The sequence below is a fragment of the Balaenoptera physalus genome (assembly GCF_965194825.1).
Source record: "Balaenoptera physalus genome assembly, chromosome: 3".
In the NCBI taxonomy this organism is placed as follows: domain Eukaryota; kingdom Metazoa; phylum Chordata; class Mammalia; order Artiodactyla; family Balaenopteridae; genus Balaenoptera; species Balaenoptera physalus.
In genome coordinates, this window is record NC_138890.1 from 126,481,798 (window position 1) to 126,508,496 (window position 26,699).

Genomic DNA, 26,699 nt, shown 5'->3' on the forward strand with positions numbered 1-26,699 from the left:
GTTATAAGTTGTTTTCCAGTTTGATTTTTTGCTTTCTACTCACAAATAATAGTTTTTATTTTCTTTCATAAGATGTATAGCAAAAAATTGATTACTATTATATTTTAACCTGCATTCCCATGTTTTTAGTGAGAATTATTATTTTGTTTCAGAGGAATTGAGAAACATTAGAATATCATATATAAACATTACCCAAAAAACAGGACATAGAAGAAAGGAAAGATAGTTTTAGATAGTTTTAGAGCTTGGAAAGCCACAGTGGTTCAGGAGTCCCAAGTAAAAATCTAGTTGATGACAGATTTATTTATTCATTCATTCATTTTTAAAGCTATCAGAAAGTGCCCACCATATGTCTAGCCTTGTGCATATGGTAGACACTCTGAAGAAGAGTGATTATATGGACAGGAAAACTATTCCAGATGCTCCTATCTAATCTTTTCAAGATCATGACAATGAAAGAGAGAGAGGGGGCAAGGGGATTAAGTTCTACAGTCGCAGGATGAAGAGAGTCTAAAAAAGGTAGAGAGAAAGAAAAAGTGAAGGCTGGCTGAGCCAGCACAGCTCTTTTTACTATTTCAGTCACATAGTAATATGAAAGATGACAAAAGTGTCCACATCTCTGTTAAACCTTTTAACCATGTACAGTGATCACTACCAACTGAAAGTGGCCAATTAAGAGTCCCAATGCCTAGTCAGTGGTAACAGTCATTTTTCTGAGGGTGGCATGAGTGTGTTTGTGTGTGTGTGTGTGTGTATTTTAGGGGGAGGAATGGAAAAGAACATTCAATTTCTTCTCTCTAAAAGCTAACATTCCTCTGTTTTTTTTTTAAAAACTATTTTTTTTCCCTGTTAACTAATGGACTTAAAAATTGCCCACTGGTTTATCAAAGGTATGATTTTATTTCCTTCGGAGAAAAAGAGATGAAAGGAATATCAGAGAATTCCTGTCCATAACTTTATACGGTTGCTTCTTCAGTTTTTGCCACTTCCTCAGTTTTTGTTCCTTCTTATTAGGGTTGTCCTCTGAAACTTCTAAAATGATCAAATCTAATACCATAACTAATCATTTTGAGCCTTCCTTAACCACTAGGCTAAGAATTTACTTCCAATTATATTTCCTATCTCAATTTACGGTCAGTAACATTGTCCAAATGATCTCATAGAGTATTATCAGTTAGCAATACAGTACAAATAATACGAAATTAGCAATATAAATTTCCTGAAATTTAAATTTTAAAAATATTAGCTCTCCTATTATCAGATTCCCTTGGGGAAACTTAACCCCCCCCCCCCACACACACACACAGTAAATTACCCCTTCTGGTTTTTATTCTGCCACTGAAATTTTAGTAGCTTCTTTAGCATTCCCTAATCCAACCTCAAATCTCACACCTGTGTATACAGATTGAAAAACTCATTGCATTCTAGGCAAAAATAAATGAAAAGGGACCTACACTAACACACATGCTTGCAGTATTTTCAAATATTAGGATGAAAATAATATTACAAGCACAGAGGTAGGAAAATGGGTTAATTACAGAATGACAAAAATCAGGCTGATTTGGATTTCTTTTGCAATATTAAGTATAAGAGGACAATGAGTAAAGTCTAGCAATAATGAGAAAACATTGTATTTTTGGAATTTTATACCCAACTGTTTTTATATGTGAGGGTAAAGGAAAGGCATTTTCTTATATGTAATGACATATTTTTCTTGATAAAATCACTGATAGATGAAGCAAAATTTAGAGCTCAAGAATGGGGAAATACAAAAAGCAAAGCTAAATATGATTAATTGTGGTTGATCTGGTTATATAACTAATCTTGAAAGAGGCAATATGTGATGTAAATACAACACAATAGCAATAATCTAGACTTTTCACCTCAGACTTTGTTAACCAGAGCTGAGAACATGAATGTAAAAAGAATGGGGCTGAGCATGAAACCAGCCCAAACAAAGCTAGATGTAAGCAATTGTGGTACATCTTGTTATTAACTTATCTTGAGAAAGAAGTTTTATGGTGTAAATACAATAACACAATAATAACCTAGACCTCAAATCTCAGATATTGTCATGAAAAACTGAAAACTAGGTGGGGGAGGAGGACGTGGGGTTAAAATGTGTTTTAACAACAATGGCATACCGAGAGAGAAGAGGAGTATTGAATTAATGGCATTGTTTAGAACTGCTAGTGCATGGTAATAATACAAAGCAGACCAACTTTAAGTTGATTTTATTCTTGTTTTTAAATTCTGTTGAGGACAAAGAAAATTTTCCTCTATTCTTCTAGGTTCTTCTGGCTGGTCTAAGAATTAATGAGATAGATTAACAGAAGAAAAATCAAATTTAATTTTGTATGTACAGGAACCCCATATACATGAGAGGTTCAGAGATAGAAAGGTAAAGTGAGGTATGTATGCCATTCTTAGCTAAGGAATGGGGTAGGGTCCTGGTGCTCTCAAGGGCAGGAGGGTCATTCACAGGAAGATAAAAAGAAGAGCAGATACTGGGTAATTAGATGTTTGTCCTGCCATATAGATGGGGCCACTAAGATAAAACTGATCTCTGGTAATAAATTTTTTTCTGGGAAAAATCCCCAATTTGAATTCTTCTAGGTAGTTAAGAAAGGGGCAGTAGTTTCTCTGTAGCTCACAATAATCCTCATACCAAAGTAGAACGTTTTAGGGATGCCTATTCTGAACTTTTACAGTTTTCTAAACCATTTAAATTTCCTAAGCCCATTCACACTGCTCCCACTGACCACCCTCTCCTTCTATGCCAATGGTCCTAAACAGGGAGCATTTAAATATATTGCTTAATATCAACTTTAACAGAAAGCAATATAAGTTTAAAAATGCCTTTAAAGGTGACCGCTAATAGAATTTAAAAGAAGTTCCAACACACTGGAAAATTTAAAGTACAGAGGAAGCAGGGAAATTTCTAGTAAATGGCTGTGGAGTGACATGATTATGTGAACCTCACAACAGATAATAATCATAATAACTGGATAAAATATTTTTAAATGCAATGAATTAAAGGTACTGGAAAGCAAAGGAAATAGAAGCCAGAAGAAAGTTTTCTCTTGAAAAACTGCAGCTAGAAGGGGTAATTGCAAGGTTATGACTTGACCTGAGAAGAGCTTGGCCTGAAGGTTATTCCTAATCCCCAAGGCTACAGAGCTGGGAAAACATAGTTGTAAATCACAGTTTTACTAGATAAGGTGCCAGATTAGACTTCAGAGTTGAAAAAGCAGCTGGAAATATAAGGAGAAATTCTGAGTGGGACAATAATAAAGAGTAAGACCCCGAATCTAAATTCCTGGGTGACAGATAAACCCATGTATGGAGTAGCCTCCAGGGAACATAGCAAAAAATACAGAGACTTGAAAAATAGAACTTCACAGAGTAAGAGCTGTGAATTGCTTTTTTTTTTTTTTTTTAACCAAATGCATTTCCCAACTGTGTGCAGTTTGAGCAAGATAAAGTTGAAAATTTAGGGCTTGAAGTGTTAGAGAACAGAGCCTGAGAATTGGATATTATCTTGAGATGGGGGAAGTGGGCTCCCTAGAAGCAAGAAAACTTTAGAGTGAGTCCTCAAATATGAGTATAATGTCTGTCCAAATCCTTGGATGACTGAAATTATGCAGGCACAGGGTGTGCCCCAAGCTAATATAGGAGTAACCATAAACCATAAGATTAGAACAGATATATCAGCAGTTACATAACACAGAGCATACTAAATTTTCAAGTTGAATTTAGGCAAGTGAATTACCTAGAGAGAATTAGGCAAGAGAATAAAAAGACAACAATCTGCAGATGAACACAACAGAATTCTAAGTCACTACACCATATTATTATATAGTGTCTAATTTCCAACCCAATATTATTAGACATTCAAAGAAACAGGAGAGTGTGACCCATACTCAGGAAAAGTGGAAGTCAACAGAAAATGACTACAAGTGGGTCCAGATGTTGACTTAGCAGACCAAGACTTCAAAGCAACTACTATAAATATATTCATAGCATTAAAGGAAAATATGTTCAGTAACCTAAAAATAAATGTTCTTCTTGGTCAAAAATTTTTGGCAGTTTTGGTCCTTTCCTGTTCCCTGTACATTTTAGAATTCGTTTGTCAATTTCTGCAAAAGACGCTGCAGGGGTTTTGATAGGGATTATACAGAAACTATAGATAAATTTGATATCCTAACAATATTGAGTCTTCAGATCTATGAACATGGGATGTCTCTTTCCATTCACACTTGGTTCTATGTATCCTTGAGTTCTACACCCATGAATTCAACCAACTGGGGTTTGAAAATACATGAAAAAAATTTCAGAAATTTCCAAATATCAAAACTTGACTTTGCTGTGCACTGGCAACTCTTTACATAGCCTTTACATTGTGTTTACAGCTATTTACATAGCCTTTACATTGTATTAGGTATTATAAATAATCTAGAGATGATTTAAAGAATATGGGATAATGTGTACAGGTTATATGCAAATACTGCAGCATTTTATGTAAGATATTTGAGCATCCTCAATTTTGGTATCTGAAACTGGGCTCTGGAAACAATCTCCCGAAAATACTGGAAGACAGCTATATTTAGATCTTCTCTAATTTTTCTCAAAAATGTTTTGTAATTTTTAGTGTACAAGTCTCCCACTGCTTTTGTTAAATTTATTCCTAAGTATTTTGTTCTTTTTGTTGCTATTACAAATGGAATTGTATTCATTTCACTTTCAGATTGATTATTGGTAGTATATAAGATTGATTTTTGTAAATTGATCTTATAACCTATGATTTTGCAGATTCCTTTCTTAGTTCAAATAATTTTTTTGTATGTGGATTCCTTAGACTTTTCTACAAACAGGATCATATCACATATGCAGGTAAAGAGAGTTTTACTTCTTTCCTTACAATCTGGATGTCTTTTCTTTTTCTTGTTTGATTGTACTGGCTGCAACATCCAGTTGGATGCTGGATAGAAATTGTGAGAGTAGATATCCTTGCCTTGTTCCTAATCTTACAGGGAAAGCATTCAGACTCTTACCATGAAGTACAATATTAACTGTAAGCTTTACAGAGATTCCCTTTATCAAGTTGAGGAAGTTTGTTTCTATTTCTCATTTGTTGAGAATGGGCACTGGATTTTGTCAAATGCTTTTTCTGTGTCTATTGGGATTATCATGTGGGTTTTGTCTTTTATTCTCATAATCTGCTGTATTACATTCATTATTTTCTCCTTAGCACTCTTTCTTCTCTTGTTCAGTGTCTCCTTTTATTTTTCTTAGTGTTTTCCAGGACACCTCCAATAATCTGTTAATCAGTGGTGGTGATAAGGGTCAGCTTTATCTTATTTATGATATTACAGGAAACACATTTAAAGTTGGTTTACTATGTAAATTTTTGCTGTTGGTTCACCAAGCAGAGATAGGTCCCTTTATTCCTTAGACTTTTATGAACTTTTAATAATAAATACTACTTAACTTTATCAAATACTTTTGCATCATTTGCCATAATCATTTTGTAACAGGGAAGAGCCAAATCTGACTACATGTTGGATCTTTCTTTTACTTTAACCTTTGCTTTCCGCTGCTTTTGTTCACTAAAAGGATACTGTCTATACATAATGGCCTGCCTCTGGGAACTCTGCCCCTCTGCCTGAATGTTAAACCAAAGTGCCTTTGTTCAGGGAAGCATCCTGACCCTGTCCACCGGTGGATGGCTGCAAGAAAGAAGAAATTGACCACCCCCCTCCCCCCAACCCTCCCCTCGCCCAATGCTGGCCATTCCAGGGGATATTAGCAAAACTTATGGCCTTTTTACTTTACTTCCCCATCTCTTCCCCCTCTCTGTTCTATAAAAGACACTGACATCCAAACCCCGATAAGATGGTTTTTCAGAGACACTAGTCTGCCATCGTCTCGGTCTGCCGGCTTTCCGAATCAAGTCGTATTCCCTGCCTCAACACCTCATCTCCAATTTATTGGCCTGTTGTGCGGCAAGCAGAGTGAACCTGGACTAGGTAACAATTTCAGTTTTATATTTCAATATATGAATATGGTGAATTACACTGATAGATTTTGCTGATGCTAAACCATTACATTCTTGGGATAAAAATCCAAATGATGTAATTTTGAAATGTATTATTGGAGTTAGCTATTTTTTAAAGTAATTTTATACCCACATTCATAAGTAATATGAGTAGTATATACTTTTTTTCTTTTTCTATTGTTATCTGGTTTTGGAATCATGATTACCCTAGCCTCAGGCAAGAAGCTGAGCAGCTTTGTAATCTGTTAAATATTCTTGGCCCTTAGCTTTTTGGAAGGAGGTATCTTTGGCCACCATTTCAATTTCTCTAATGTTCACTTACTTGTTCAAGTTTTATTTTTATTTTATCAAATTTGTCACCTTGTATTCTTCCAGATATATCCATTTAATCCAGGTTCAATCGAGCAAATGACCAACTGGCAATATTCCAAGAAGTTGCAGTCCTGGGGGAGGGGTACTTTATTGATTAACTGGGATTCTGTCATTCATAATAGCTGCTGTAAAATACAATTCAGCATAAGCATTAATTTCTCCCTTACTCCATCCTCACAGGGAATGTCAGATTTCATACCACAGTAGAGTACAACATTTCAGTGTTGTAATTAGATATGATAGAAAACTACAACTGAAGAATCATGTGGTAAATCAGAAATTGTAGTGCCTAGATTCTAAGTAAATGTGAAGGAAGGAAAGGCACGTTAAGATTATGGTAGAGGCAGAAAAATACCTCTGGGATTGTGGCAAAGACTGGAAAGAATGGGACCAGGGTGAAGTGAAGGCATCTGGGTAGTTTCCCCGAGGGCAAGGGCTGTGTAGACTCAGCTCCACTCACAGGTGCCTGGAATAAGGGTGTTTAATGACGCTGTTAACGGGTAAATTGAAGGCTGGGGGAGATAGAGAGAGAGAGAGAGAGAGAGCTTTTCCACTAGCAGCCAGTTTGAAAGGGCTAATTTATGCAAAGCATCTATCCCTGTGCCTACTTTGTTTAAGCATTTCATAATTGCCAGTTAAAAGAAATTTCCTTTTTCTGTATTATAAAATTGCCAGGAATTTTTGCTAGCAGTCAGGAAACTGTTTTTTTTTTTTTTTTTCCAGCATATCTTCCTCCTTTGCCAAGACTGTTACAAACCAGTAACCCCGGGGTGATCAAAAAAGGCCTGTTCTTGAGAAGAAAATCCTGTTCTTTAAATTCTGCGGCTTCTGTATGGAAACATCCATTTGTTGTGGTACTGGCCGTCTTGGGCGCCTCTACCTACCCCTTTGTAGGAGTAGGCTAATCTGCTTACATGTTTTCAGTGAAGACAGTCTAGTCCTAGTCCTGGAGTCTCTGGGTTGTGTACTTGGAATTGTATGTTGAGGATCAGGTAGGAACTTAACGCCTTTCATTGTTTTTAAGAACTACAGTGAATGTAAACTACTCAGAGCAGGGATTTTGTTTCAGCAATCATTTTAGTCTTAGCACCTGTAATAGTACCTGGTAGGAAGTGATACTGAATAAATACTTTCTATGATTCTCAGCCATTGCTTTATTTTAAAATTTATTTTATTTCCCTAGACTTTCCTTGTTTTTGATGACCTTGACAGTTTCAGGTGTACTCGTCAGGTATTCTGTAAAAGGTCCTTGGGATTTATCTGATGTTTTTCTCATGATTAGACAGGGGTTATGAGTTTTTGGAAAGAAGACCATAGAGGTACAGTATCATTTTCATCACATCATATCATGGGTGCATATTACCATCATGACTTATCACTGTTGATGTTGACTTTTGTTAAGTTTCTCCACTGTAAAGTTACTCCACACCCCATACCCCAATCTGTACTCTTCGGAAACTAGTCACTATTTGCAGCCCACACTTGAGGAGTCGGGGAGGGTTTTACTCCACTTCGAGGATGAAGTATATACATAAATTATTTGGAATACTTCTGCATGGGAGATTTGGGTCTTCTTTATTTATTCAAACAATTACTATTATATTAGTTTCTTATAACTGCTCTAACAAAGTACCACAAACTGGGTGACTTAAAATCATAGAAATGTAGTCGATCACAGTTCTGGAGACTAGAAATCTGAAATCAAGGTGTTGGTGGGGTTGGTTCCTTCCGTGGGCTCTGAGGAAGAATCTGTTCCATGCCGCTCTTTTAGCTTCTTATGTTGGCTGGAAATCCCTGATGTCCTTTGGTTTGTACATGTATCATTCCAATCTCTGGCTCTGTCTTCACATGGCATTGTCACCTTTGTCTCTATGCCCAAGTTTCCCTTGCCTTTGGGGGACACCAGTCATTGAATCAGGGCCTACTCTAATGACCTCCTCTTGATTACATCTGCAAAGGCCCTATTGAAACTGTGGGTTAAATCCATTTCACCTGCCTTCACTCATCAAGGTTGTTTTAAGACTTACATGCTCCCCAAGCTGCACGTAGCCTAAACAATAATATGTTTGCTTGAATTATTTTCCAGGAACTTGGAGTCAACTGCCTCTAGTTCAGCTAAGCTGAGAGTCAGCTGTGTCTAGTTCAAGCTGAGCTGGTTGAGACTGGATAGGACCACCGACCCTTCAACTGGGCATGCGTGAGTGTCCTGCTCGTGACGTATCTTTACATCAGAGGGCTGAAAACTCCACCCTCAGCACGTTTGGAGACCCATAACCTAGTCACACTTGTGCAGGACGATTACCGCACCTTTTCCCAATTACCTTTCCTCACACCTCCCATGCTCCCCACGCCTCAGACCTCCCTGTAGCTTTATTCGTTATCCTATAAATATCCCCCAAGCGCCTGACTTCCAGGAGGCAGATTTGGGATTTGTTCTCTGTCTCTTCGCTTGGCTGCCTTGCAAATAAACCCTCTCTTCACTGTGAACCTTCATGTCTCAGTATCTTGGCTTGCTGTGCATCTGGAAAAATGAACCTGGTGTGGCAACACTGTTTCCAGGTAAGTTCACCCTCGCAGATCTGAGTGAAGTGAGGTAGTCTAAGATATGCGGCTGTCCATGAGAAAAATGTTCCAGGCAGAGGAAATTATAAGAGCAAAGATTCTGAGGTAAGAATGTACTTAGAGGGTTTCATGAGCATTAGGAGATGACAGTGGCTGCAGCAGAGTAAGCAATGGGAAGATGAGTAGGATATAAGATCAGAGAGGTAGTAGAGATCAGATTATACAAAGCTGTGTAGGCCATGTTGACAATTTTGGCTTTTCTTGGGAGTGAGCTGGGAAGCCACTGGAAGGTTTAAGCAGAGAAATGATATGATCTGACTTCGGCTTTGATTTTTAAGTTTTAATTTTTTTATTGACATATAATTGACGTACAATATGAGTTTCAGGTATAATGCATAATGATTTGATGTTTGCATGCATTATGAAATGATCATCATGATAAGTCTAGTCCTCTGCCCCCATACAGTTATTACAATATTTCCTTAAGCTGTATATTACATCCCCATGACTTACTATAAAACTGGAAGTTTCACCTCTTAATCACCTTCACCTGTTTCACCCCTCCCCTACTGGCAACCACCTGTTTGTTTTCTGTATGTCTGATCCTGTTTTTATTTTGGTTTGTTTTGCTTTTACGATTTCACATATAAGTGAGATCATATGGTATTTGTTTTTCTCTGACTTATTTCACTTAGCATAACACTTTCTGATCAATCCATGTTATCAAGAATGGCAAGATTTCATTCTTTTCTTTTTCATACTTTATTGTACATATATACAACATCATCTTTATCCATTTGTCTATTGATAGACACTTAGGTTGCTTCCATATCTTGGCTATTGTAAATAAGCTGCAGTGAACCTTAGAGTGCAGATATCTTTTTGAATTAGTGTTTTTATTTTCTTCAGGTAAATACCAAGGAGTAAAATTGCTGGATTGTATGGCAGTTCAATTTTTAATTTTTTGAGGAACCTCCATGCTATTTTCTATAGTGGCTGCACCAATTTACAAACCTACCAACAGTCCATGAGGGTTCCCTTTTCTTCACAGCCTCACCAACACTTGGTATTTGTTGTCTTTTCAATGATAGCCATTCTGACAGGTGTGAGGTGATAGCTCATTGTGGTTTTGATTTGCATTTCCCTAATGATTAGTGATGTTGAGCATCTTTTCACATGTCTGTTGGCCATCTGTATGTCTTCTTTGAAAAAATGTCTATTCAAGTCCTCTGCCCACTTTTAAGATAAGGTTGGGTTTTTTTAATGTTAAGTTGTATGAATTCTTTGTATATTTTGGATATTAACCCCTTATATACAGTTTGCAAATAACTTCTCCTATTCACTAGGCTGATTTTTGTTTTGGTGATAGTTTCCTTCATTGTGCAAAAGATTTTCAGTTTGATGTGGTCCATTTGCTTATTTTTGTTTCCCTTTCTTGAGGAGACATATCCAAAAAACATTACTAAAACCAATGTCAAAGGGCCTACTGCCTATGTTGTCTTCTGGGAGTTTTATGGTTTCAGATCTTACATCTACATATTTAATCCATTTTGACTTTATTTTTGTGTATGAAGTGAGAAAGTAGTCCAGTTTGATTCTATCACAAGTAGCTGTCAAGTTTCCCCAACACCATTTATTGAAGAGGCTGTCTTTTCCAATTGCCCATATAAGTGTTGGTTCATTTCTGGGCTCACTTTTGTTGTATTGACTTATGTGTCTGTTTTTGTGCCAGTACCATACTGTTTTGATTACTGTAGCTTTGTAGTATAGCATGAGAGAGTGTGATGCCTCCAACTTTGATGTTCTTTCTCAGGATACTTTTGGCTATTCAGAGTCTTTTGTGTTTCCATACAAATTTTAGGATTATTTGTTCTAGTTCTGTGGAATATACTATGGGTATTTTGATAGTGATTGCATTGAGTCTGTAGATGGCTCTGGGTAGAATAGTCATTTTAACAATATAATATCTTCCAATCCATGAGGACAGTTTATCTATCCATTTGTTTGTGATGTCTTCAATTTCATTAATCAACGTCATAGTTTTCCAAATACAGGTCTTTTACCTTTTTGGTTACATTTATTTCTAGGTATTAAATTCTCTTTGGTGCAGTTGTAAATGGGATTGTTTTCTTAATTTCTCTTTCTAATAGTTCATCTTTAGTGTATAGAAATGCAAGAGATTTCTGAATAGTAATCTAGCATCCTGTGACCTTGGTGAATTCATTTATTAGTTCTAATACTTTTGGGGTGAAGACTTTAGTGTTTTCTAAATAAAGTATGTCATCTGCAAATAGTGCAGTTTTACCTCTTTCCTTCCAATTTGGATACCTTTTTATTTCTTGTCTGATCGCTGTGGCTAAGACTTCCAGTACTATGTTAAATGTAAGTGGCAAGAGTGGGCATTGTTGTCTTGTTTCTGAATTTAGTGGGAAAGGCTTTTGGCTTTTCAACATTTAGTATGATGTTGGCTGTGGGTTTGTCATAAATGGCCCTTATTATGTTGAGATATGTTCCCTCTGTACCTACTTGGTGGAAAGTTTTTATCATAAACGGATGTTGAATTTTGTCAGAAGCTTTTTCTGTATCTGAGATGATCATATGATTTGTATTCTTCAATTTATTGCTGTGTATCACACTGATAGATTTGCAGATATTGAACCATATTTGCATTCCTGGGATAAGTCCCACTTAATCATGGTGTATGAATTTTTAATGTATTGTTGAATTTGGTTTGCTAATATTCTCTAAAGAATTTTTGCATCTGTGTTCATCAGTGATATTGGCCTGTATTTTATTTTTTTGTGATGAATGACTTGGTCTGGTTTTGGTATTAGGGTGATTCTTGCCTTGTAAAATGAATTCAGAAGTATTCCTTTCTCTTCAATTTTTTGGAATAGTTTGAGAAGGATAGGTGGTAACTCTTCTTTAAATGTTCCATAGAATTCAACTGTAGGGCCATCTGGTCCTGGACTTTTGTTGTTAGTTTTTTATGACTGATTCAATGTTATTATTGGTAATCAGTTTACTCATATTTTCTATTTCTTCCTGATTCAGTCTTGGGAGCTTTTACATTTCTAGGAATTTGTCCACTTCTTCTAGGTTGTCCAGTTTATTGGGGAATAATTGTTTATAGTCATCTCTTCTGATCCTTTTCATTTCTATAGTGTCGGTTGTAACATCTCTTCTTTCATTTCTGATTCTGTTTATTTGGGCTCTCTCTTTTTTTCTTGAGCCTGGATAAAGGTTTATCAATTTTATCTTTTCAAAGAACCAGCTCTTAGTTTCATTTATTTATTTTTGTTTAGTCTCTATATCATCTATGTCCACACTGATCTGTATTATTTCTTTCCTTCTACCAACTTTGGGTTTTGTTTGTTCTTCTTTTTCTTGCTCCTTTAGTCATAACATTAAATTGTTTGGTTGAGATTTTTCTTGTTTCCTGAGGTAGGCTATTATTGCTATAAACTTTCCCTTTAGAACTTCCTTTCTACCACAAACCATATATTTTGGATTGTCCTGTTCCCATTTTCATTTGTCTCCAGGCATTTTTTAACTTCCTCTTTGATTTCTTCAGTGACTCATTGGTTGTTTAGTGGCATTTTGTTTAGCATCCACATGTTTGTGTTTTTTGCAGTTTTTTCCCTTGTAGTTGATTTCTAGTCTCATAGCATTGTGGTTGGAAAAGATGCTTGATGTGATTTCAGTCTTCTTAAATTCATTGAGACTTCTTTTATAGCCTAGCATATGATCTATCCTGGAGGATGTTCCATGTGCACTTGAAAAGAATGTGTATTCTGCTGCTTTTGGATGGAATATTCTACATATATCAAGTTCACTTGGTCCAATGTGTCATTTAAAGCTGTGTTTCCTTATTGATTTTCTGTCTAGATTGTCTGTCTATTGATATAATTGGATTTTAAAGTTCCCTACTATTATGTTAATGTCAATGTCTTTTCTTGTGTTTGGTAATAATTTGCTTCATGTATTTAGGTGCTCCTATATTGTGTGTATATATACGTACAGTTATATCTTCTTGTTGAATTTATCCCTTTATCATTATGTAATGTCCTTGTCTCTTGTTACAGTCTTTGATTTAAAGTATATTTTGTCTGATCTGAGTACTGCTCCCCCAGGTTCTTTTCATTTCTATTTTCATGGAATAGCTTTTTCCATCCCCTCACTTTCAGTCTGTGAGTGTCTTTAGATCTGAAATAAGTCTCTTGTAGGCAGCATATGTATGGTTATGGTTGTTTTTGTTGTTGTTCTAAATCCATTCAGCCAGGACTTCCCTGGTGGTCCAGTGGTTAAGACTCTGTGCTCCCAATGCAGGGGACCTGGGTTCGATCCCTGGTCAGGGAACTAGATCCCGCATGCCACAACTAAAAGAGCCTGCATACTGCAACTAAAAGAGCCTGCATGCTGCAACTAAAGGTCCCACAGTGGCAATGAAGATCCTGTGTGCTGCAGTGAAGATCCTGCATGCTGCAACTAAGACCCAGCACAGCCAAATCAATCAATAAATATTTAAAAATAAATAAATAAATCCCTTCAGCCACTCTATGACTTTTGATTGAGGAATTTAGTCCATTTACAGTTAAAGTGATTATTGATATGTTCTTACTACCATTTTGTTCATTGTTTTCTGATTGCTTTTGTAGTTCTTTTTTTTTTTTCTTCTTTTTCTCTCTTTCCATGTGATATGATGACTATTTTTAGTATTATGTTTGGATTCCTTTTCTGTTTTGGATTCCTTTTCCTTTTTGAGTTTATCTATTATAGACTTGGTTTTTGGTTACCATGAGGTTTATATATAACAACGTATCTGATTATGTTAAGTTGATGAATTCTAACAACCCTGCATTTTTATTCCTCCCCCACCATGTGTAATTTTAAAAAATCAATTAATTAATTAATTAATTTGGCTGCGTTGGGTCTTTGTTGCTGTGCGTGGGCTTTTCTCTAGTTGCGGCGAGCAGGGGCTACTCTTTGTTGTGGTGCGCGGGCTTCTCATTGCGGTGGCTTCTCTTGTTATAGAGCAGAGGCTCTAGATGCGCAGGCTTCAGTAGTTGTGGCACGTGGGCTCAGCAGTTGTGGCTTGTGGGCTCTAGAGCACAGGCTCAGTAGTTGTGGCACACGGGCTTAGTTGCTCCGCGGCATGTGGGATCTTCCGGACCAGGGCTCGAACCCGTGTCCCCCGCTTTGGCAGGCAGATTCTTAACCACTGTGCCACCAGGGAAGTCCCTTGTGTAATGTTTTTGACAACATATTTCACATCTCTTTGTTTTGTATATCCCTTAACTACATATCGTGGATATAGATGATTTTACTTTTTAATTTTAATTTTTACTAGATTTATAAGTGATTAATATACTACCTATTGTATATTTGTCTTTACCAGTGAGATATTTTCTCTTATTATTTTTTCTTTTATAATTTTCATATTTCTACTTGTAAACTCCCCCCTCCCCCCCTTAGAGAAGTCCCTTTAGTATTTCTTTTAAAGCGGGTTTTGTTGTGCTGAATTCTTTTAGCTTTTGATTGTCTGTAAAACTCTCTTTCCTTCAAATCTGAATGATAACCTTGCTGGGTAAAGTATTCTTAGTTTTAGGATTTTTCATTTCCTCACTTTGAATATATTGTGCTACTCCTTTCTGGCCTGCAAACTTTCTGCTGAAAAGTCAGCTGAGAGTCTTATGGGAGTGCCCTTGTACATAACTAGTTGCATTTCTCTTGCTGCTTTTGAAACTGCGTTTATGTTTAATTTTTTCTATTTTAATTATAATGTGTCTTGGACTTCTTTGGGTTCATATTGTTTGGCACTCTGTTTTTCCTGGTTCTGGATGTCTTTTTCCCATGTAAGGGAAGTTTTCAGCCATTACTTCTTCAACTAATTTCTCTGCCCATTTTCCTTCTCTTTCTGGGACCCCTATAATGTGAATGTTAGTATGCTTGATGCTGTCTCAGAGGTTTCTTAAACTATCCTCATTTAACAATTTTTTCCCCTTTTTTTCTGTTCAACTTGGATGATTTTCACTATTCTGTCTTCCATTTGCTAATCCATTCCTCTGTATCATGTAATCTGCTGTTGATTCCTTCTAGTGTATTTTTTACTTCAGTTATTGTGTTCTTCAGCTCTATTAGGTTCTTTATTTATGATTTCTCACTTTGTTAAAATTCTCAATATGTTCATCTATTCATCTCCTTAGTTCATTGAGCATCTTTATGATTATTACCTTGAACTCTTTGTTGGGTGGATTGCCTATCTCTACTTTAATTCTTTTTCTGAGGTTTTTGTCGTGTTCCTTTGTTTGGAAGATATTCCTCTGTCTCTTCATTTTGCCTAGTTCTATGTGTTTATTTCTATGTATTAGGTAGGTCATTTATGTTTCCAGATCTTGGAGAAGTGGCCTTATGTAATAGAAGCCCTATGAGACATACTCCCTTCTGGTATGAGTATATAGCTCATACCAGAGCTATATGCTCTAGAAGTGCTCACTATGTGGGCTGTGTGGGCCCTTCTGTTGTGGCAGGGCCAACTACTGTGGACACCCTGGTAGGTAATATTGGCCCCTGCCCAGTTGGCTGCCAGTCCCTGCCTTTTGTGGTCACTGCTGGCCTGTTGGTCAGCAGGGCCAGGTCCTGGGGTGGATGGCTGTGTGACCTGGAGGGTCCTGGGGTTGGTGCTGGCCTGCTGGTGGGTGGGTAAGCCCCCAGCACTAATAGACTAGAGGGAGAACTCCAAAATGGTGCTTGTCAGCACCAGTATCCTTAGGGTAGAATGAGCTCCCCCAAATGGCTGCTGTCTGCATCTGTCTCCAATGGGAGTCCCAGTTGCCTCCTACGTCTCCAGGAGGCTCTCCAAGATCAGTGAGTAGGTTTGACCTAGGGTCCGTTCAAGTTACTGCCTGTGTGCTGGGCCTCAGACCATGTGAGATTTTGTGCATGCCCATTAAGAGTGCAATCTCTGTTTCCTACAGCCCTCCAGCTCTCCCATAGACAAGTCCCACTGGCCTTCAAAGCCAGAAGTTGTGGGGGCTTGTCCTTCCCATGCAGAACCCCTGGTTTGGGCAGCCCATGTGAGGCTCCAGACCCTTGCTCCTTGGGGAGAACCTCTGCAGTTGTGATTATCTTCCCATTTGTGGGTCACCTTCCTGGGGGTGTGGGTCTTAATTATACCATGTTTCTGCCCCACCTACCTATCTTGTTGTGGTTCCTTCTTTATGTCTTTAATTGTGGAAATTTTTTAATGCTAGTCTTTAGGTTGTTCTCATAGATATTTGCTCTGTAAGTAGATGTAACTTTGGTGTGCTGATGGAAGGAAGTGAGCTCAGAGTCTCTGTACTCCACCATTTTGGCTGCCAGTCTGGCTAAGATTTTAAAAGGAACACTCTGACTGCTATATTGAGGATAGATCTTAGAAAGTAGGAGAGGTGCTGGGGATATAACTGTGAACAAAAGTAGACATTCTAATGATCTGAGCCCTTGAGGAACATATAGAGTAGCATTAGGTAAGCAAAAAAGAAAAAAAAATCTCATAAATAAAAGTAAAATTTATCATGTGATAAATGCAGTGAGAATGCCTAACAGGGGACCTCTGTAGTTAGTAGGAGAGAGTTGTGCAAATGGTGTTCTAGGGAGTGTTTAAGCTGAGAGTTGAAAAATGAGCAGCAGCTAGTTGAAGGGTGAAAAGGAGCTAGGCAAAAGGTGCTCCATGTAAATTATGTGCTTATTTACTTTTGAGGTTTAAACTATTACCTGGATTGTCAATCTAAATTGGCAGTTCTTAAAGCACAGTTTGTGCATCTTTGGAGGGCTCTATGAGATCCTTTGGGAGACCTTCAAAGCCAAAACTATTTTCATTATATCTTAATAGGTGTTATTTGCCTTCTTCACTCTAATTTTCTCCAAGTGTATAGAGTGCGAAAAGTTCACTGATATGGTTTCAGATACCACATTGCAACTGATTGTTAAGAAACTATCCCTGGTTGAGTTCTGGTGTGGTATCAAAGAAAAATATCCACAATTATCTGAAAAATTTATTGAAATACTTTTTCAGTTACCTGACTGTGTGAGGCCAGATTTTCTTCACATACATCAACCAAAGTGATCTATTCCAATACACTGAATGCAGTAGCAGACATGAGACTCCAGCTTAACAGGGACAGACAATAAAGAGATTTGCAGAAATCCACTCTTCTTGCTGATTTTTTTTGTTTTTGAAAATATGTTCTTTATAAAAATATATGCAATGTGTTTATTGTTATTTAAATGAACTAGTACATACATATATTAATTTCTCAGTTTTAATTTATAATGTGGTAAGTATAGATATAACCCATACAAACAAAAGCTTTTGGGGGTCCTCAATAATTTTTGGGTCTTGATACTAAAAAGTTTGAGACCCTCTGATCTAGATTATAAATTGTCAGCTGCAATGGCAGGGTCCATTTCTATTCATCTTTGTGTCCCTAGGAACTAGCAGTGTGTAGCAAGTTATAAATTCTTTTGAAATTAATTACTTCATATATTCTACTCCTATACCTATAACCTAGCCTTAACCTCTTCTTCAGTCCTGTATTTTGATCTGCCTGTTAAACCATTCCACTTTAATGCCTCTTTGAATAGTACCTTTTATATGTAAAATTGAACTCATCACTGGAGTATCTCGACCTCGTAACTTTTCTCTTTCATTTAAAATACTGATTTTTATCTGAAATAATTTTCATGGCTTTTCCAAAGAGTAAAACTGTAGTTATGGCCTACTTTTATAGATTTTTCTTTTTCTACCTTCTTTTATAACAGTGGTTCTCAAATATTTTGTGCATCCAAATCACATGGAGGTTTGTTAAAACACAGAGTTCTGTGTTTCTGACTCTGTAGGCCTGAGATGGGACCTGAGAATTTGAATCTCTAACAAGTGATGCTCATGCTCCTGGTCTGAGGACACACTTTAGGAACTATTGATGTATATACCATTTTAGCTGGAATACTCACCAATCAGCACATATGCCTTGTGTTTCCTTACTCTATATTTTGCTCATATACTTACTCTGTGCTTATGTAATTCCTCTCTGTTCAACACTCAGTCTAAATCTTTTGGCTTTTACCTTCTGTTTTAGATGTACCTCTTCTGAGAGTCCTCTGAACTCCTGTACTACTCAGTTTTTGTATTCACATTTTCTTTTATTGCCTTGCATAGTGCATATATATTATTTTCAATTGTCTTTTCCTTTTTTAAAACAGTGAGGTATTAAATATAGAAGTACACACATCTTAAGCATGGAGCTCAATGATTTTTTATGTAATCATCACCTAAATATAAAAATATAAAATATATCAGAAATATTCTATATGACTCCCTCATATCCTTCAGTCATATACCAGTATTCTTTTCATTTATCACTGCGGATCTTACAGTATGTACTCTTTGCTGTTTGGCCTCTTTTGTTAAACATTGTTTGTTTGAGATTCCTCCATATTGTTGCATGTTTTAGTAATTTGTTCTTTTTTATTGCTGAGTTGTATTCTAATGTGTGACTATACCATAATTAATTTATCTGTTCTACTTTTGAATGACAGTTGGATTGTTTCCAGTATTTGCTGTTATGAAATTACTGTCATCAACTTTCTTGTATAATTTTTTTTAGTGGACAGAAGTACTCATTTCTGTTGGGTGTATGCCCAGGAGTGGAATTTTTGTGTCACATATAGGCATATGTATATCTTTACTAGCTTTACTAGATGCTGCCAAGTATTTTCCCAGAATAGTTTTACCAGCTATGTTTCCATCAGTAATATATGAGAGTTTCAATTGCTCCACATTCTTGCCGTTTAGTATTGTCTATTTAATTTTACCATTGTGGGTTTAATTTGCATTTCCCATTGAATAATGATATTGAGCATTTTTTTCTTATGTTTATTGGGCAGTTTCTTTTGTTTTTTAGTTAAGGTTTTTTTGTTTTTTGCTTTTTACCCATTAAAAAATAGTGTTGTTTATCTTTTTTCTCATTGATTTATAAGAGTAGTTCTTAATGTTTTGGATATAATTCCATCCTTGAACATAGGCTTTGCAGATAGATTATCTAGTCAGTGCTGCCTTTTCACTCTTTTAATGTTGAACTTTGACCAAAAGAAGTTCTTAATTTAAATGAAGTCCAGTTTATCAAATTTTTTTATGGTTAGTGCTTTTTCTGGTCTGCATAAGAAGTTTTTGCTCCAAGCTTATGAAGATACTTTCCTATGGTCTCTTCTAGAAGATTCATTGTTTTGGTTTGTACAGTACATCTGTGATCCACCTTGAATTAACTTTTGTATATGGTTGAGGGGTCACCTTTTCTCCTCATATCATTCTTATATATTTATAACTATATTCATATTTATAAATGGTTATTAAGTTGCTCCAGCACCTTTATTTAAAAGGGTGTCTGTTTCCACACTGAATTGCAATTAGTGTCTTGGTAATAAATCAAGTGACTCTGTGTGTGTGTGTGGGTGTGCCTATTTTTGTATTCTATTCTCTTCCTTCAATCTAAGGCAATACAATACTGTCTTAATTACCATAGCTTTATATAAGTGTTCATGCCCAGTAGTATAAGTTCTCCAGTTTTCCTGTTCTTTTGTATTTCCTTGGCCAGTTTGGGACTTTTGTATTTCCATGTAAAGTTTATATAGAAATTTTATGAATAGTTCCTACCCCAAAGTGTTTCTACCCCCACACCCTTCTATTCCTAGTTTGCTGATATAGTTTTTTAGTCATGAATGAATATTGAAATTTATTACATGTTTACATATTTTTTTTTCCTGCACCTTTTTAGATAGGTGTAGGAAGTCTTGGGTTTTATACTTTATTTTGTTAATGCGGTACAGTTGTCTTGATTTATTCTCAAATGTTAAGCCATTCTTTCATTCCTGGTGTAAACCCTACTTTATTATGATATCCTATTCTTATTTATAATCAATTAGCATTAAATCTGCTAATATTTTGTCTAAGGTTCTTGTGCCTATGTTCATAAGGGATATTAGCCTGTAACTTTTTTTTTGTAATGTTTTTCAGGTTTTGGTATGATGATAATGCTGACCTTATAAAATGATTTGGAAAGTGTTACTCTTTTTCTCTGAAAGAGTTTGTGTAAGAGTAGTAGTGTTTTCCTTAAAAATGTTTGGAAGAATTTATCAGTGAAAATCTGGGACTAGACTTTTTATTATTATAGTTGTTGAGGAGTTTTAAATTATCATTTCAGTTTCTTCAATAGGTATAGGAATATTCAGTTTTTATACCTTTTTGTGTCATTTTTGGTAAGTTGTAGTTTTCAAGTTTGTTTTTCTCTAAATTTTCAAATTTATCGATAGAAATGATTATATTTTATCTTTTTAAAATCTGTAGGATCTGTAGGGAATGCTCTTTTTAAATTTCCATTATTGATAATTTGAGTTTTTTTCCCCCTGTTTTTTCTCAGTCTTGCTAGGGTTTGTATTAATTTAAATAAATTAATTTAATTTTTATATAATTTAAATTCTATTTTCTTTTTATTTTGTTTATTTTGCTCTTATTTTTTTTCTTGCAACTTACTTTGCCATTTGTTTTCTAGCTCTTCTTGAGGTGGAAACTTTATGTATTTTTCAACATTTCTATTTTATTTGTCTCCAGCTATAAATAACCATCTAAGCACTGCTTTAGCTACATTTTTCAAGCTCTAACATATTGGTTTTTCATTACTATTCACTTAAATTCCATTGTGTTTTTTTCTTTGACCCATAACTCAATTAGATTTGTGTTGCCTAACTTCTAAACATTTAGAGCTTTTCTAGTTACCTTTTTATTATTGAGTGCTTCTTAAATTTCATTATGGTCAGAGAGCATACTCTGTATGTTACAGTATTGTGAAATTTTTAATACTTGTTTTATGATCCAGCATATAGTCTGTTTTGTTAAATGATTCATTATTCCCTCAAGTGGACATATATTGTCATTGGGTATAGTGTTCTATATGTCAGTTTTGTCTACTTGGTTAACCATGTTCTTCAAATGTTTTATATCTTCACTGATTTTTTGTTTGTTTGTTTGCTTATTCTATCAGATATTCAGAGAGGTCTTAAAATTTTTTTTAAATTTAGATGTAATTGACATATTAGTTTCAGGTGTACAGTATAATGATTTGATATTTAAATATGTTGCAAAATAATCGCCAAAAAGCTCTAGCTAAAATCTATCACCATACATAGATAACGCATTATTTTCTTGTGATGAAAACTTAAGATATACTCTCTTAGCAACTTTTAAGTATACAATACAGTATTATTAACTATTGTCCCCATGCTGTATATTACATCCCCATCACTTACTTTATAGCTGGGAATTTGTACTTTTTAACCCTTTTCATCCATGTAACCCACTCCCCATCCCTCACCTTTGGCAACCAGCAATTTGTTCTGTGTGTCCATCAACTTGTGTTTGTTTGTTTGTTTTTAGGATCCACACATAAGTGAGATCATATGGTATTTGTCTTTCTCTGTCTGACTTATTTCACTTAGCATAATGTTCCCAAGTTTCCATCCATGTTGTGGCAAATGGCAGGATTTCTTCCTTTTTATGACTGAATTATATATAAATCTCACGTCAAATTTTCTTTATCCATTCATTCATTGATGGAAACTTAGGTTGCTTCCTTATCTTGGCCATTGTAAGTAATGCTGAAGTGAACATGGAGGGTGCATATATCTTTTCTAATCAGTGTTTTTATTTTCTTTGGATAAATATCCAGAAGTGGAATTGCTGGATCATATGGCAGTTCTATATTTAGTTTTTGAGGAATCTTCATGCTGTTCTCCACAGTGGCTGCACCAGTTTGCATTCCACCAACAGTGCCTGATGTTTCCCTTTTCTCATGTCCTTGCCAACACTTGTTAATTGTCTTTTTGATAATAGCCATTCTAACAAGTGTGAGATGATATCTCATTGTGGTTTTGATTTGCATTTCCTTGATTAGTGGTGTTGAGCATTTTTCTTCATATACCTGTTTGTCAGATGTATGTCTTCTTTGGAAAAATGTCTATTCAGATCCTCTGCCCATTTTTAACTGGATTGTTGTTGTTGTTGCTATTGAGTTGGATGGTTCTTTATACATTTTGGATATTAACTCCTTATCAGGTACATGACTTGCAAATATTTTCTTCCATTGAGTAGGTTGCCTTTTCAACCATGTTGATGGTTTCCTTTGCTGGGCAGAAGCTTTTAAGTTTGATGTCATTCCACTTATTTAGTTTTGCATTTATTGCCTTTGATTTTGGTATCAAATAAAAAAAAATCATTGCCAAGATTGATATCAAGGAGCTTGCTGCTTATTTTTTTTCTCTAGGAGTTTTATGGTTTCAGGTCTTATGTTAAAATCTTTGATCAATTTTGAGTTAATTTTTGAGTATGGTGTAAGATAGCAGTCCAGTTTCCTTCTTTTGCATGTGGCAATCCAGTTTTCCCAACACCATTTATTGAAGAGACTGTCCTTTCCCCATTGTATATTCTTGGCTGCTTTGTTATAAATATATTGACCAGATACATGTGCGGGTTTATTTCTGAGCTCTTTATTTGGTTCCGTTGAACTATGTATCTGTTTTTTGTTTTTTTTTTTTATTGGAGTATAGTTGATTTACAATGTTGTGTTAGTTTCTGCTGTACAGCAAAGTGAATCAGTTATACACATACATATATCCAGTCTTTTTTAGATTCTTTTCCCATATAGGTCATTACAGAGTATTGAGTAGAGTTCCCTGTGCTATACAGTAAGTCCTAATTAGTTATCTATTTTATATATCGTAGTGTGTATATGTCAGTCCCAATCTCCCAATTTATCCCTTGCCCGTCTTTCCCCCCTGGTAACGATAAGTTTGTTTTCTACATCTGTGACTCTATTTCTGTTTTGTAAATAAGTTCATTTGTACCCTTTTTTTAGATTCCACATATAAGCAATATCATATGATATTTGTCTTTCTCTGACTTATTTCACTCAGTATGACAATCTCTAGGTCCATCTGCATGTATCTTTTTGAATTATGGCTTTCTCTGGATATGTATGTATCTGTTTATATGCCAATACTATAGATGTGATTGCTATAGCTTTGTAATGTAGTTTGAAATCGGGGATTGTGAAGTCTCTAGCTTTGGTTTTCTTTCTCAAGATTGCTTTGGCTTTTTGGAATATTTTATGGTTCCATACAAATTTTAGAACTTTTTCTTTTTTTTTTTAAATTTATTTATTTAATTAATTTTTTTTGCTGTGTTGGGTCTTTGTTGCTGCTCACGGGCTTTCTCTAGTTGTGAAAAGCAGGAGCTACTCTTTGTTGCGGTGTGTGGGCTTCTCATTGCGGTGGCTTCTCTTGTTGCGGAGCATGGGCTCTAGGCACACAGGCTTCAGTAGTTGCAGCACACGGGCTCAGTAGTTGTGGCTCATGGGTTCTAGAGCACAGGCTCAATAGTTGTGGCACATGGGCTTAGTTGCTCCACGGCATGTAGGATCTTCCCGGACCAGGGCTCAAACCCGTGTCCCCTGCATTGGCAGGCAGATTCTCAACCACTGTGCCACCAGGGAAGCCCTAGAACTTTTTCTATTTCTGTGAAAATGCCATTGGGCTTTTGATAGAGATTGTATTGATCTGTAGATTGCTTTGGGTAGTATGGGCATTATAAAAATATTAATTCTTCCAATCTGTAAGCATGGAAAATCTTTCCATTTATTTGTGTCTTCTTCAATTTCTTTCATCAGTATCTTATATTTTTCAGTACACATACAGGTCTTTCATCCTGAGAGAGATCTTTTTAATTTCACAACTATGATCACGGGTTTCTTTATTTTACCTCTGTCAGATTTTTTTTTTATATATATATAATTCTTGAAGCAGTGTACAGACAAATGTAGATCTTTCATCATTTTGTTGAATCGATATGTTCTTTAATCATTAAAAATATACTTTTTTATCTGTAGTAATAATTCTAGTCATACTTCTTACCTTTAAGTCTACCCTTTTCTTACATTAATATAGACACGTCAGCTTTCTTTTGGTTAGTGTTTGTATAGTATATCCTTTACCATTCCTTTCAACTTTTGGTATCCTTGTTTTTAAAATGTACTTCTTGTAAGCAGAGTATAGTAGAGTTTATGTTTTGTTTTAATTCACCCTGCAGGTCTCTCTTATTTAAAAGGCATGTTTAGTCCATTTACATGTAATGTATGTATTCTTTATTTATTATAGTCTAACTCAAATTAATATTTCTATTACTTTATGAACAGTATAAGAACCTTGCAGTATTTCAAGTATCCCCTCCTGTTCTTTGTGTTATTATTGTCAAATTTATCTGTATATATGTTATAGATTGTGCATGACATTATCTGCATTTTTCTTTTAAACAGTCAATTAAAAATTATTACCCACATATTTACTTTTTCCAGTGCCCTTCTCTTCTACCTGTAGTTGAATACATCCGTCTGAAATAATTGTTTCAGCCTGAGTATTTTCTGTAATAATTCTGGGAATACAGGATTAATGGCAATGGATTTTCTTAGTTTTTGTCTATAAATGTTCTTATTTTACTTTGATTTTTGAATACTTCTTTGTTGATTATAAAACTCTAGGTTGGCAGGATTTTTTTTCTTTCAGCATTTAAAAAATAACATTCTAATGTTTTCTGGCTTCCAGAGCATATGTTGCAGTGTTAGCCATCACCACTACCACCATCACCATTTCTGCCTCACTTAAAATTTTTAGCAGGTTGGCTATAATGTGCCAAGGTGTATTATTCTTTGTATTTAATTTTCATGTGGTTCACTGAGATTTTGCATATGTGGGTGGATACCCTTAATGAGATTTGGGAAATTATTGGTCATAGCTTTTCAAATATTGTTTCTGATCCATTCTCTTCCTCTTTCCCTTCTGGGATTCCAATTACTTATATGTTAGACTTTTCCTTATTGCTTTTGTTTGTTTAATTTAATTTTTATTTTATATTGGAGTATAATTGATTTATAATGTGTTAATTTCAGGTGTACAGCTAAGTGATTCAGTTATACATATATCCATTCTTTTTCAGATTCTTCTCCCACATAGGTTATTAGAGTGTATTGAGTAGAGTTTCCTGTGCTATACAGTAGGTCCTTGTTGATTATCTATTTTATATATAGTAGTGTGTATATGTTAATCCTAGATTCATAATTTATCCCTCCCCTTCCCATGTTTCCCTTTGTTAACCATAAGTTTGTTTCTGAAGTCTGGGAGTCTGTTTCTGTTTTGTAAATAAGTTCATTTGTATCTTTTGTTTTTTTAGATTCCACATATTAGTGATATCATATGATATTTGTCTTTCTCTGTCTGACTTCACTCAGTATGATAATCTCTAGGTCCATCCATGTTGCTGCAAATGGCATTATTTCATTCTTTTTTTATGGCTGAGTAATATTCCATTGTATATATGTACCACATCTTCTTTATCCATTCCTCTGTAGGTGGACATTTAGGTTGTTTCCATGTCTTGGCTATTGTAAATAGTGCTGCTATAAACATTGGGGTGCATGTATCTTTTTGAATTATTGTTTTCTCTGGATATATGCCCAGGAGTGGAATTGCTAGATCATATGGTAGTTCTATTTTTAGTTTTTTAAAGAACCTCCATACTGTTCTCCACAGTGGTTGTACCAATTTACATTCCTACCAACAGTGCAGGAGGGTCCCCTTTTCTCTACACCCTCTGTAGCATTTATTGTTTGTAGACTTTTTGATTATGGCCATTCTGACGAGTGTGAAGTGATACCTCATTGTAGTTTTGATTCGAGTTTCTCTAATAATTAGCCATGTTGAACATTTTTTTATGTGATTTTTGGCCACCTGTATGTCTTTGTTGAAGAAACGTCTATTTAGATCTTCTGCCCATTTTTTGATTGGGTTGTTTCTTTGAATAGAGCTGCATGAGCTGTTTGTATATTTTGGAGATTAATCCCTTGTTGGTGGCTTTGTTTGCAAATATTTTCTCCCATTCTGTGGGTTGTCTTTTTGTTTATCGTTTCCTTTGCTGTGCAAAACCTTGTAAGTTAGGTTAGGCCCCGTTTGTTTATTGTTAGTTTTATTTTCGTTACTCTAGGAGGTGGATCCAAAAAGATATTAATGTGATTTATGTCAAAGAGTGTCCTATGTTTTCCCATAACAGTTTTATAGTATCTGACCTTACATTTAGGTCTTTAATGCTTTTTGAGTTTATTTTTATGTATAGTATTAGAGAATGTTCTAATTTCATTCTTTTACATGTAGCTGTCTAGTTTTCCCAGCAAAATTTATTGAAGAGACTGTCTTTTCTACATTGTATATTTTTGCCTTCTTTGTTATAGATTAATTGACCATAGGTGCATGGGTTTATTTCTGGGCTTTCTATCTTGTTCCATTGATCTATATTTCTGTTTTTGTGCCAGTACCATACTGTTTTTATTACTGTAGGTTTGTCGTATAGGTTGGAGTCAGGGAGTCTGATTCCTTCAGCTCCATTTTTATTTTCTCAGGATTGCTTTAACTATTTGTGGTCTTTTGTGTTTCCATATAAATTTTAAGATTTTTTGTTCTACTTCTGTGAAAAATGCTCTTGGTAATTTGGTAGAGATTGCACTGAATCTGTAGATTGCCTTGGGTAGTATGGTCATTTTAACAATATTAATTCTTCCAATCCAAGAACATG

General features: G+C 35.4%; 1 long non-coding RNA gene across 1 annotated transcript in view; it reads left to right on the top strand.

Moving 5' to 3' along the window:
* The window catches only part of LOC309658614, a 136,024-nt gene that overhangs the window by 62,533 nt on the left and 46,792 nt on the right, over positions 1 to 26,699 (top strand). Inside the window, exon 2 of the long non-coding RNA XR_014262319.1 lies at positions 8,517 to 8,627. This is a non-coding gene — a long non-coding RNA (uncharacterized lncRNA). The remainder of the gene's footprint in view (positions 1 to 8,516; positions 8,628 to 26,699) is intronic.